We start from the raw sequence: 13,246 nt of genomic DNA on the forward strand, positions 1-13,246 counted from the left end.
AAGTAAGACCCCAGGAACTTCTGCATCTCCACAGTAACGTACATGGAGACTGGAATGATGTTTAAACAACACCATGAAGGCCAGGAAGTCTGTGAAACCCTGATCACCTAAGAGAGAAGGAGAGGATGAGGGATGAGAAAGATAGAGAGGAGATTTAGAGAGAGAGACGACAGCCTTAATCAGAATCAGTGAATGTTATGCTGGGAGAGACCTGATGAATCGTTTTACTGTGACAACATGCATTATGGGGAGTGTAGTTGCTTGCAGGACTGACCACGTGGCGTTCTCTGTCGATCTCGGTCCTGTGGTTGTACCAGGGCTGGTCGTGGTCAGCAGACCACTGCCACGCGTACTTCAGAACTGTGTTAATGACCGCTTTACTGATCAGGATACACAGATACACTATGAGGAATGCATTCATAGACCTGGGGGAGAGAGAGATGGAGGGAGGGGGACAACAGGGAGGGAGAAGAATGGAGGGGGAGAGCGAGAGGGAGGGAGAGAGAGATGGAGAGCGAGAGGGTTCAGGGAGAGAAGATGGAGGGTGGAGAGCGAGAGGGAGGGGAGAAGAGATGGAGGGGTAGAACGAGAGGGAGGGAGAGAGAGATGGAGGGTGGAGAGAGATGGAGGGGGTCTCCTAGAGATGAGAGATGGAGGGGGAGATGGAGGGGAGAGCAAGAGAAGGGAGAGAGAGAGAGAGGGAGAGAGAGATAGATGGGGGAGAGAGGGAGTTAGGGAGACACACACACACACAACTTGAATGAAATCAAACAGAATGATGCAGCCATTATGTAATAACAGCAAGAGCAGCAGGTTGAGATAGGAGCCAGCTGGTCTAATATATTCAATCGCTTATTTTCCAATATCAAACTGTCTGTGGGGGAGCCATTCTTACAATACACTACACTTCACTAGTGCCTTCTCCTTATGCACTATTTATTGCATGTTTAGGTCTGTGGGTTGGAATGGTGATTAAACATCCTACTATCATTGTACAGTTCCAACTCCTACTATCATTCCAACTCCTACTATCATTCCAACTCCTACTATCATTCCAACTCCTACTATCATTCCAACTCCTACTATCATTCTGCTATTCCAACTCCTACTATCATTCCGCTATTCCAACTTCTGGTATCATTCCGCTATTCCAACTCCTACTATCATTCCAACTCCTACTATCATTCTGCTATTCCAACTCCTGCTATCATTCCGCTATTCCAACTCCTACTATCATTCCAACTCCTACTATCATTCTGCTATTCCAACTCCTACTATCATCATTCAACTCCTACTATCATTCTGCTATTCCAACTCCTGCTATCATTCCGCTATTCCAACTCCTACTATCATTCCAACTCCTACTATCATTCTGCTATTCCAACTCCTGCTATCATTCCGCTATTCCAACTCCTACTATCATTCCAACTCCTACTATCATTCTGCTATTCCAACTCCTGCTATCATTCCGCTATTCCAACTCCTACTATCATTCCAACTCCTACTATCATTCTGCTATTCCAACTCCTGCTATCATTCCGCTATTCCAACTCCTACTATCATTCCAACTCCTACTATCATTCTGCTATTCCAACTCCTACTATCATTCTGCTATTCCAACTCCTACTATCATTCCAACTCCTACTATCATTCTGCTATTCCAACTCCTGCTATCCTTCATCAGACATGTAGTTCTAGCCTAACTAAAGCAAAACAGACACAGATAGATCTACCTATTACTTTAACAGATCTACCTACTACAGGAATAGATCTACCTAATACAGGAATAGATCTACCTACTACGGGAATAGATCTACCTACTACGGGAATAGATCTACCTACTACGGGAATAGATCTACCTACTACGGGAATAGATCTACCTACTACGGGAATAGATCTACCTACTGGGGCGGCAGCGTAGCCTAGTGGTTAGAGCGTTGGACTAGTAACCGGAAGGTTGCGAGTTGAAACCCCTGAGCTGACAAGGTACAAATCTCTCGTTCTGCCCCTGAACAGGCAGTTAACCCACTGTTCCCAGGCCGTCATTGAAAATAAGAATGTGTTCTTAACTGACTTGCCTGGTTAAATAAAGGTAAAATAAAATAAATACTACGGGAATAGATCTACCTACTATGGGAATAGATCTACCTACTACGGGAATAGATCTACCTACTACGGGAATAGATCTACCTACTGGGGAATAGATCTACCTACTACTTTAACAGATCTACCTACTACGGGAATAGATCTACCTACTACGGGAATAGATCTACCTACTACGGCAGACCACTGCCACGTAGATCTACCTACTATGGGAATAGATCTACCTACTGATCGGGAATAGATCTACCTACTACTTTAACAGATCTACCTACTACGGGAATAGATCTACCTACTACGGGAATAGATCTACCTACTACGGGAATAGATCTACCTACTACTTTAACAGATCTACCTACTACGGGAATAGATCTACCTACTACAGGAATAGATCTACCTACTACGGGAATAGATCTACCTACTACGGGAATAGATCTACCTACTACGGGAATAGATCTACCTACTACTTTAACAGATCTACCTACTACGGGAATAGATCTAGCTACTACGGGAATAGATCTACCTACTACGGGAATAGATATACCTACTACGGGAATAGATCTACCTACTACGGGAATAGATCTACCTACTACTTTAACAGATCTACCTACTACGGGAATAGATCTACCTACTACTTTAACAGATCTACCTACTACGGGAATAGATCCACTACTACTTTAACAGATCTACCTACTACTTTAACAGATCTACCTACTACGGGAATAGATCTACCTACTACGGGAACAGATCTACCTACTACTTTAACAGATCTAGCTACTACGGGAATAGATCCCACTACTACTTTAACAGATCTACCTACTACTTTAACAGATCTACCTACTACGGGAATAGATCTACCTACTACGGGAATAGATCTAAACTACTACTTTAACAGATCTACCTACTACGGGAATAGATCTACCTACTTCGGGAATAGATCTACCTACAACGGGAATAGATCTACCTACTACGGGAATAGATCTACCTACTACGGGAATAGATCTACCTACTACGGGAATAGATCTACCTACTACTTTAACAGATCTACCTACTACGGGAATAGATCTACCTATTACTTTAACAGATCTACCTACTACGGGAATAGATCTACCTACTACTGTACATACCACTTTCCTTCCAAATGATCTTGTTTACACACAGCACATACTTAAATTCTATATTCTGACACGTGCTCTCTCTAATATACTGCATCTACCCTAGGATTGTTAACTGGACTCATTCTGTTATTTATAGATTTTTGATTATTTGTGTATTTGTATAGTATTTATGAGACATTCTCCTGCATTGTTAGGAGCTAGTAACAAACATTTAGCTGCACCTGCTATAACACCTGCAAATCTTTGATCTGACCAATAAACTTTGATTTGATCTCACTTTTCTACAGCGGATCTTTACTGGGATTTGGACTGGTAGTTCAGCGTCATCTTGGTGTCCATGCCCGTGTAGATGGCTACAGCTGTAGGGACAAAGGTTACCATCACTACAGACACAGTACAGTGAATAGTGTGTGTGTGTGTGTGTGTGTGTGTGTGTGTGTGTGTGTGTGTGTGTGTGTGTGTGTGTGTGTGTGTGTGTGTGTGTGTGTGTGTGTGTGTGTGTGTGTGTGTGTGTGTGTGTGTGTGTGTGTGTGTGTGTGTGTGTGTGTTACCATAAATGTGTTCTGTGTTCTTCAGTTAACCCACTGTTCCCAGTGGCTCCTCTGAGGAGAAGGTTCTCAGCTCCCAGGGGTCTGAAAAAGAGGAGGAACAAATGAAAGATGAAAAGTTTGACACAGACAAAGACATTTTAGGAATGAGAGATGGAATGTTGGTCTTACCTGGCTATGGGATCTTCACTTTCCTTATAAATATTGATCTACCCCCACAAATCTGTACGAGGCAGCAAAAAATCATGCCATTTTCCACAAACGAACAGGTCAATTATAATGATTCTGTGTTGAACATGTGTCCCTCACTTGTAGAGGTCAGGCTGTGGTTGTTCACATTCAATAGATCTACATGTAGAGAGTCCACCTCCTGCTCTGTCTTAAAGACCATGGTGTCTGGTACAGCATCTAGGTCTGATACAGGCGAAGAGATCTAGTGAGTGAGAGAATAGATCTACCTAGAGGAGAATAGATCTACCTACTAGGGAATAGATCTAGAGAGAGAGAGGAATAGATCTACCTACTAGAGAATCTACCTAGAGAGAAAGAATAGATCTACCTACTAGAGAGAGAAGAGATCTAGAGCTAGAGAGAGAGAAGAGATCCCAGAGAGAGAGAGAGAGACCTAGAGAGGGAGAGAGTGAGATCTACCTAGAGAGAGAGTGAGAGGGAATAGATCTGAGTCACGGAAGTCATGTTTGATCAGAGAGCATGCTGGGAGAATGGTGCAGTGTTGTCTGTGTCTGTGGGTGTTTACCTTGTGGCTGGACTCGCCATCCAGGCTGGTGGTGGTGAATAGCAAGTTCCGTCACCTGGATGAGAGCAGGATGAGATCACCTAGGGGAACGTCTCGTCTTCCTCGCCATGACAACATCCCCCACCTGACAGGACAAGCACATCAACAATGACCATCACTTTAGACTATAGAAATAAAGCTGCGTCCCAAATCACACCTATTCCCTTGTGCACTACTGTTGACCTTGGGGGCGTTAACAGGTAGCCTAGTGGTTAGAGTGTTGGGCCAGTAACCAAAATGTGCTGGATTGAATCCCCGAGCTACAAGGTAAACATCTGTCGTTCTGCCCCTGAAAAAGGCAGTTAACCCACTGTTCCCGGTTCTGCCGTCATTGTAAATAAGAATTTGTTCTTAATTGACTTGCCAAGTTAAATAAAGGTTAAATAAAATCAATGACCTGATCGAAATGTTGTGGACTACCTGCTAATCCTCATGCAAATCTACTTGTTGACCAGAGCCCAACCTGGTGACTCTGATAGTCTAAATGTTGTGGACTACCCAATTCCTCATGCAGTTCACTACTGTTGACCAGAGCCCAACCTGGTGACTCTGATCGGACAAATGTTGTGGACTACCCTATTCCTCATGCAGTGCACACTGTTGACCAGAGCCCAACCTGGTGACTCTGATAGTCTAAATGTTGTGGACTACCCTATTCCTCATGCAGTGCACTACTGTTGACCAGAGCCCAACCTGGTGACTCTGATAGTCTAAATGTTGTGGACTACCCTATTCCTCATGCAGTGCACTACTGTTGACCAGAGCCCAACCTGGTGACTCTGATAGTCTAAATGTTGTGGACTAACAAATGAAGTGAAAACTGTTGACCAGACAAAACCTGGTGAATCTGAGAGATGGGAATGTTGTGTCTTACCTGGCTATTCCTCATTTCCTTATAAATATTGATGCTACAAATCTGTGGAGAGGCAGCAAAAAGTTCATGCCATTTTCCATCAAGACAAACAGGTCAATTATACTGATTCTGTGTTGAACATGTGTCCCTCACCTCAGAGGCTGAGGCTGTGGTTGTTCACATTCAAAGTCGCATGTAGAGAGTCCACCTCCTGATCTGTCTTAAAGACCTGGCGGTGTCTGGTATCAGCCTGGTAGGTCTGATCCGCCCTCAGACCGTAAGGCTCTCCAGAGGGTAGTGAGGACTGCACAACACATCACCGGGGCAAACTACCTGCCCTCCAGGACACCTACACCACCCGTTGAGAGAGAGAGAGAGAGAGAGAGAGAGAGTTACAGGAAGGCCATAAAGATCATCAAGGACATCAACCACCCGAACCACTGCCTGTTCACCCCGCTATCATCCAGAAGGCGAGGTCAGTACAGGTGCATCAAAGCTGGGACCGAGAGACTGAAAAACAGCTTCTATCTCAAGGCCATCAGACTGTTAAACAGCCACCACTAATATTGAGTGGCTGCTGAGAGACACACTGTCATTGACACTGACCCAACTCCAGCCATTTTAATAATGGGAATGATGTCACGAAATGATGTAAATATATCACTAGCCACTTTAAACAATGCTAGTGTTATATAATCTGTTGTTTACCCTACATTATTCATCTCATATGCATATGTATATACTGTACTCTACATCATCGACTGCATGGATGAATACAGGATCACTAGCCACTTTAACTATGCCACTTTGTTTACTTTGTCTGACACACTCATCTCTTATGTATATACTGACAGGACAATCTACTGTATCAACAATGACCATCACTCATTCATATATCCTTATGTACATATTCCTTATCACCCCTATTCACTGTGTATAAGACAGTAGTTTTGAATTGTTAGTTAGATTACTTGTTGGTTATTACTGCATTGGGAACTAGAACAAAGGTTGCTGGATTGAACATCTGCTAACCATGTGTAAACAAATACAATTTGATTGAAAAAGGCATTTGTTAACCCAGAGCCCAACCTGGTGACTCATGATAAATAAATTTGTTCTTAATTGACTCATGCAGTTAAATAAAGTTAACCAGAATCCAACCTGACTCTGATAGTCTAAATGTTGTGGACTACCCAATTCCTCATGCAGTGCACTGCTGTTGACCAGAGCCCAACCTGGGGACTCTGATCGTCTAAATGTTGTGGACCACCCTATTCCTCATGCAGTGCACTACTGTTGACCAGAGCCCAACCTGGTGACTCCGATAGTCAAAATGTGTGCACTAGTTGGGGGGATGGCATGTCATTTAAATTAACTCACTATAAACCCCAATGTCGTAAACAAACATTATTTCACAGAAGGTATTTTGGATCTAGTGAGCCACCATACTGCTGCAGATCCATAAAGAATCACTAATGAGTAGGAGCTCTTCTACAGGAAACCCATACATCTTTTCCCATTCCTTTTTTCCTGGCGATTGAGTTGTTACATAACGGTGGGATTAAATAGCCTATAAATCCCATCTCCACGGTGACCGTACACACCACAGTAAGGGAAAGTGCGGTAAGTTTAGCCACCCTTGTTTCTAGGAAACCATACACAAAATGTATCATTTGACCAAATGTTTAGGAAGAGGTCATCCTTTCCTGGAGTCTGAAGGAAGAAGGAACCACATGGAAAAAGTGGTAAGTTACAGTAGGTCCAAAAACTAGATTTTCACCAAGTCAAATTCAGTGATTGTGTTAGAAATTGTGTCTAAACCAAAGTATATACTTTTAAGATTATATATATATATAATATACCAGTTATCATGATTAATATTTTCATCATTACTTTTCCTGTTTGGTACAGCGGGGGTTAATATAAACCTATAATTTAGTTTGGTATATATATATATAACAATATATATGCATATATACATATATATATATATAGAATAATCAGTTGGGGTCTCTATAAGCTTCAATATGAGGTCCTAAACCTAGCATGAACATACATCCTTGTAGCTGTGTGGGCTGATATAGTCAAAATACATAATTGAAGGCATTATCACTGGGATATGAGGTAACAACAGGGCCTGGCCTACATTAAGCGTGTTTAAAAAAGTGTTTGTTGGGTTTTTAAAAATGCTTAAAATTATTAAAAGACCAACAATTGTGTTGAATTGTGTTTGGGTAATGAAGATAGTCATGGTTTTAAAAATGTAGTGATAATATTTAATTCAGTACAGAAAGGCGACTTACCCTGTTCCATGACTCAACTTACCCCAAACCCAGGTAAGCTGTGCCAAGAGACCACTTTTTTTGGACCAGCTATGTTTTCAAAACTGCAATGTTTACATGAATTCAGATTTTTCCTGAAATATATGTAGATGTCTATGTTAGAAAGAATTCTATATTTCCCTTGACAGAGTGATGTTGAATGTAAAAAAAATGGCTCAACTTACCCTACTCTCCCCTACTCTCCCCTACAGTACATACGCTATATACCAGTTATCATGATGAATATTCTCATCATTAGTCTTCCTGTTTAATTTGTGGGGGGCCATGTGTGAGGAGCATCTGGAGAATGTTTGTGTGTGTGTGTGTGTGGATATAGACTGTTTTTCAGCTTTCATTCAATCAATAACATTTATAAAGCCCTTTTACATCTGCAGATGTCACAAAGTGCTTATACATATACCCAGCCTAAAACCCTGAACAGCAACAATGCAGATGTAGAAGCACGGTGGCTAGGAAAAAGGCAGGAACCTAGGGGTCCCCAGTCCTATTCTGGCTGTGAAAAGGTTGCCTGTCCTCTTCTGGCTGTGCCGGGTGGAGATTAAAAGAGTACATGGCCATTAAGGCCAGATCGTTCTTCAAGATGTTCTAACGTTCATAGATGACCAGCAGGGTCAAATAAAAATCACAGTGGATATATATGGTGCAACAGGTCAGCACCTCAGGAGTAAATGTCAGCTGACTTTTCATAGCCACCGAGCATTCAGAGGTTCGAGACAGCAGGTCCGGGCAAGGTAGCACGTCCCGTGAACAGGTCAGGGTTCCATAACCGCAGGCAGAACAGCAGAAACTGGATTAGTAGCACAACAAAGACACATTTCGGTGGACGGCATGGCTATTGGCAACACGTGCCAACACACTCAAATATAGCCATAGATATTACACAGACCTGCCAGACACTGCAGGGTGCTTCTCTAAATGGGACATAGTCCCTGTCTCCACTCTGTAATATCTGCGATTTGGTTATTATGACACTGCAATCTGTTTCACAGTAACACCCATAGAGATCCTATTAAATTCTAATTCCTAATTCTATGGTAGCGCCACTGTTTTGACCCTAGTCCTGTCTGACATCAGAGTAGATAACAGGATAATAGCGGCCCTTCATATCAGTCATATTGATATTTAATCTCTGTCTGGAAAGACAAATCCTTTCCCCTGTATGCGACCAGAGTAATCACAACAGGAATCTTTGAGATGGTAATGTAGGGGGAATGGTAATCTTCTCTCAGACGCAAGCTAGGGCATCGCAGGCAAAGCAGGCAAAGCAGGCACATTACACACACACACACACACACACACACACACACACACACACACACACACACACACACACACACACACACACACACACACACACACACACACACACACACACACACACACACACACACACACACACACACACACACACACACACACACACACACACACACACACACACACACAAAGGGCAGGCACCCGGGTGTTTCGTTCCCATGGAGACCAGCTTACAAGGTCTCAGGAATAGATTGAATGGTAGTTAGTATAATGATTAAAGATGATAGCTTTGGCTATGATTTAAATGTTCATAAATATTATTATAAAAACTGGTTGTTTGGATCCTGGATGCTGATTGGACGAGCAGCGTTCCAAGCCGTTCTGTATTGGCCGTCACAGACAGGCCTATGCCTGCTAACAGTTCCAACTGACAATTATCACTGCACCTCCATCATAATATCATGTTCATGTTGCTGTCACAATTATCTCTTGTATATATCGGGCACATCATTTCCCATTGCCTAGAATTTAGTTTGGTACAGCGGGGGTTAATATAAACCTAGCATTTAGTTTGGTAGAGTGGGGGTTAATATAAACCTATCATTTAGTTTGGTACAGTGGGGGTTAATATAAACCTATCATTTAGTTTGGTACAATGGGGGTTAATATAAACCTATCATTTAGTTTGGTACAGCGGGGGTTAATATAAACCTAGCATTTAGTTTGGTAGAGTGGGGGTTAATATAAACCTATCATTTAGTTTGGTACAGTGGGGGTTAATATAAACCTATCATTTAGTTTGGTACAATGGGGGTTAATATAAACCTATCATTTAGTTTGGTACAGCGGGGGTTAATATAAACCTAGCATTTAGTTTGGTACAGCGGGGGTTAATATAAGCCTATCATTTAGTTTGGTACAATGGGGGTTAATATAAACCTATCATTTAGTTTGGTACAATGGGGGTTAATATAAACCTAGCATTTAGTTTGGTACAGTGGGGGTTAATATAAACCTAGCATTTAGTTTGGTACAGTGGGGGTTAATATAAACCTATCATTTAGTTTGGTACAATGGGGGTTAATATAAACCTATCATTTAGTTTGGTAGAGTGGGGGTTAATATAAACCTATCATTTAGTTTGGTACAGTGGGGGTTAATATAAACCTATCATTTAGTTTGGTACAGTGGGAGTTAATATAAAGCTATCATTTAGTTTGGTACAGCGGGGGATAATATAAACCTATCATTTAGTTTGGTACAGCGGGGGTTAATATAAACCTATTATTTAGTTTGGTACAGTGGGGGTTAATATAAACCTATCATTTCGTTTGGTACAGCGGGGGTTTATATAAACCTATCATTTAGTTTGGTTCAGCAGGGTTAATATAAGCCTCACTGTCTGCCTGTCTGACCTCGGAAACAATGTTTTACTAACCAGATTTGTGTCTGGACTATATCTTCTGGTGGAAGAATGACATTGTATGAATTGGCTCATTAAAATAAAATGTAAATATTGAATTCATCATTGTTATTTTGATATGTTGTAAAAGCCAAAAGGCATGTCTGGCAGAGTTGTGAGGCGAGGTAGCTATCGCGTCGGGCAAAACAACACCATTTACCTGTGAGTGTATTCATGATACAGGTAGCTATCGCGTCGGGCAAAACAACACCATTTACCTGTGAGTGTATTCATGATACAGGTAGCTATCGCGTCGGGCAAAACAACACCATTTACCTGTGAGTGTATTCATGATACAGGTAGCTATCGCGTCGGGCAAAACAACACCATTTACCTGTGGGTGTATTCATGATACAGGTAGCTATCGCGTCGGGCAAAACAACACCATTTACCTGTGAGTGTATTCATGATACAGGTAGCTATCGCGTCGGGCAAAACAACACCATTTACCTGTGAGTGTATTCATGATACAGGTAGCTATCGCGTCGGGCAAAACAACACCATTTACCTGTGAGTGTATTCATGACACAGGTAGCTATCGCGTCGGGCAAAACAACACCATTTACCTGTGAGTGTATTCATGATACAGGTAGCTATCGCGTCGGGCAAAACAACACCATTTACCTGTGGGTGTATTCATGATACAGGTAGCTATCGCGTCGGGCAAAACAACACCATTTACCTGTGAGTGTATTCATGATACAGGTAGCTATCGCGTCGGGCAAAACAACACCATTTACCTGTGAGTGTATTCATGATACAGGTAGCTATCGCGTCGGGCAAAACAACACCATTTACCTGTGGGTGTATTCAGGATAAAGCCTCTTGTGCTTTTTTGCTTTCATTACACAGAAGAGGGATGAGTTCACAAACTAGCTCACATACTAGTTCATATGCTGGCCATACTAGCTAACATACTAGTTCATATGCTAGCCATACTAGTTCATATGCTAGCCATACTAGTTCATATGCTAGCCATACTAGTTCATATGCTAGCCATACTAGTTCATATGCTAGCCATACTAGCTAACATAAAATGCATTCGGAAATTATTCAGACCCCTTGACTTTTTCCATATTTTGTTACAGGCTTATTATGAAATCGATTAAATATTCTTTCCCCCCTCATCAATCTACATGCAATGCCCCATAATGACCATGATCAATCTACATGCAATGCCCCATAATGACCATGATCAATCTACATGCAATGCCCCATAATGACCATGCAGCCACAAGGTCCTTTTGATGCTGCACTCGTGTAACAGGTGGTCAGCCTGCCACGCAGTCTCCTCGTGTAACAGGTGGTCAGCCTGCCACGCAGTCTCCTCGTGTAACAGGTGGTCAGCCTGCCACGCAGTCTCCTCGTGGATTGCAATGTAATCGATGTCCAAAAAGGCAGATTACCGATTTTTATGAGAACCTGAAATCGGCCATAATGAAATCGGTCATGCCGATTAATCGGTCGAGCTCTAATCAAGGCACCCACTTTGAAGATGAGTAATGCTTCAGCAGCATCCGTTTCTACTTCCATTACTTCATCCTTTTCCAGATATGAAAGGAGTCATCCGTCAGATGGTTGTCATATGCTGTGGTTGGGTCAATCTGAATGAATCTGTTGTGCCAATTGAGTAGAGTCCCCTTGTCGCCATGACAAAAGTGCCCCCTTAAACCATTTAAATATATGAAATGACATTTGGAATGTGTCAAAGGCTATTGTTTATGATGTTGTAAACATATTGTTCTTTAATAATAGGCTATATTGTTGTATGGGTGAAAGGAAAAGTATTGTGTAATCTCTCATTTGCCTTGCCCTATTGAATAGAAAGTATTTCTTATAGTCCAACTATTCTCTTTCTTTTATCATTTGAACACATTGAGCATGTACAATGTCATTGCTGTGGTAGTCTACTTAGGCAAACCATCTTCATTATCACAATGTCATCTCCAAGTGCTACTCAGACCTTCTGGGAGAAAAGTACCTGGCATTGAACTCGTTAGTAGTAGTTGTGTGTATGTTTTAAACTAAGGATCCCATCATCTGCCGCCAGACACTTCACCACCTAGATTATAAGGGTTGGATTTGTGATAAACAATTTAATGTCAGCGCAAGGCATGTACAAAATCAAGTACAATGATTAGCCTCATATACATTGTCTACTGGTATCGTTTATTGTTTGGAGGACATATAGCTGAACAATATGTTAACAATGTGTGCGTTAAGCTTTTCTCTGCTTCAGATGCACAAAGTGTCATGTTTGTCATTCATTGTCATGTCTTGTCCCTGTGCTCCCCATGCTATTCGTTTCCCTCTGCTGGTCTTGTTTGGTTCTATCCTTCTCTCTCCCCCCTCCCTCTCTCACTCTCTCGCTCTCTCTTCTCTCTGTCGTTCCGTTCCTGCTCCCAGCTGTTCCTATTCCCCTAATCATCATTTAGTCTTTCCACACCTGTTCCCGATCCTTTCCCCTGATTAGACTCCCTATTTATTCCTTTGTGATCCGTTCCTGTTCCGTCGGTTCCTTGTTTTGTATTCCATGCTGTAATTGCGTTTCGCCCTGTCCTGTCGTGTTTTTTGCCGTGATTGTGTATCACCCTGTCCTGTCGTGTTTTGTGCCTTCTTCAGACGCTGCGTGTGAGCAGGTGTCTCAGTTGACTGCGGCCTGCGCCTACCCGAAGCGACCTGCAGTCTGTGGCCGCTTCTCCAGTTGTTTTCCCCTCTACTATCTAGAGGATTTCAGTTATTCGGTTTTGAGCATTAATAGACTCTGTTT

The 13,246-nt window shown here is 42.2% G+C and overlaps 1 pseudogene; it reads right to left on the bottom strand.

Annotated features, from left to right (window-relative positions):
- LOC124044186 overlaps window positions 1–13,246 on the bottom strand; it is an 82,135-nt pseudogene that overhangs the window by 29,611 nt on the left and 39,278 nt on the right.

This window comes from Oncorhynchus gorbuscha, linkage group LG09 (assembly GCF_021184085.1).
Source record: "Oncorhynchus gorbuscha isolate QuinsamMale2020 ecotype Even-year linkage group LG09, OgorEven_v1.0, whole genome shotgun sequence".
Taxonomy (NCBI): domain Eukaryota; kingdom Metazoa; phylum Chordata; class Actinopteri; order Salmoniformes; family Salmonidae; genus Oncorhynchus; species Oncorhynchus gorbuscha.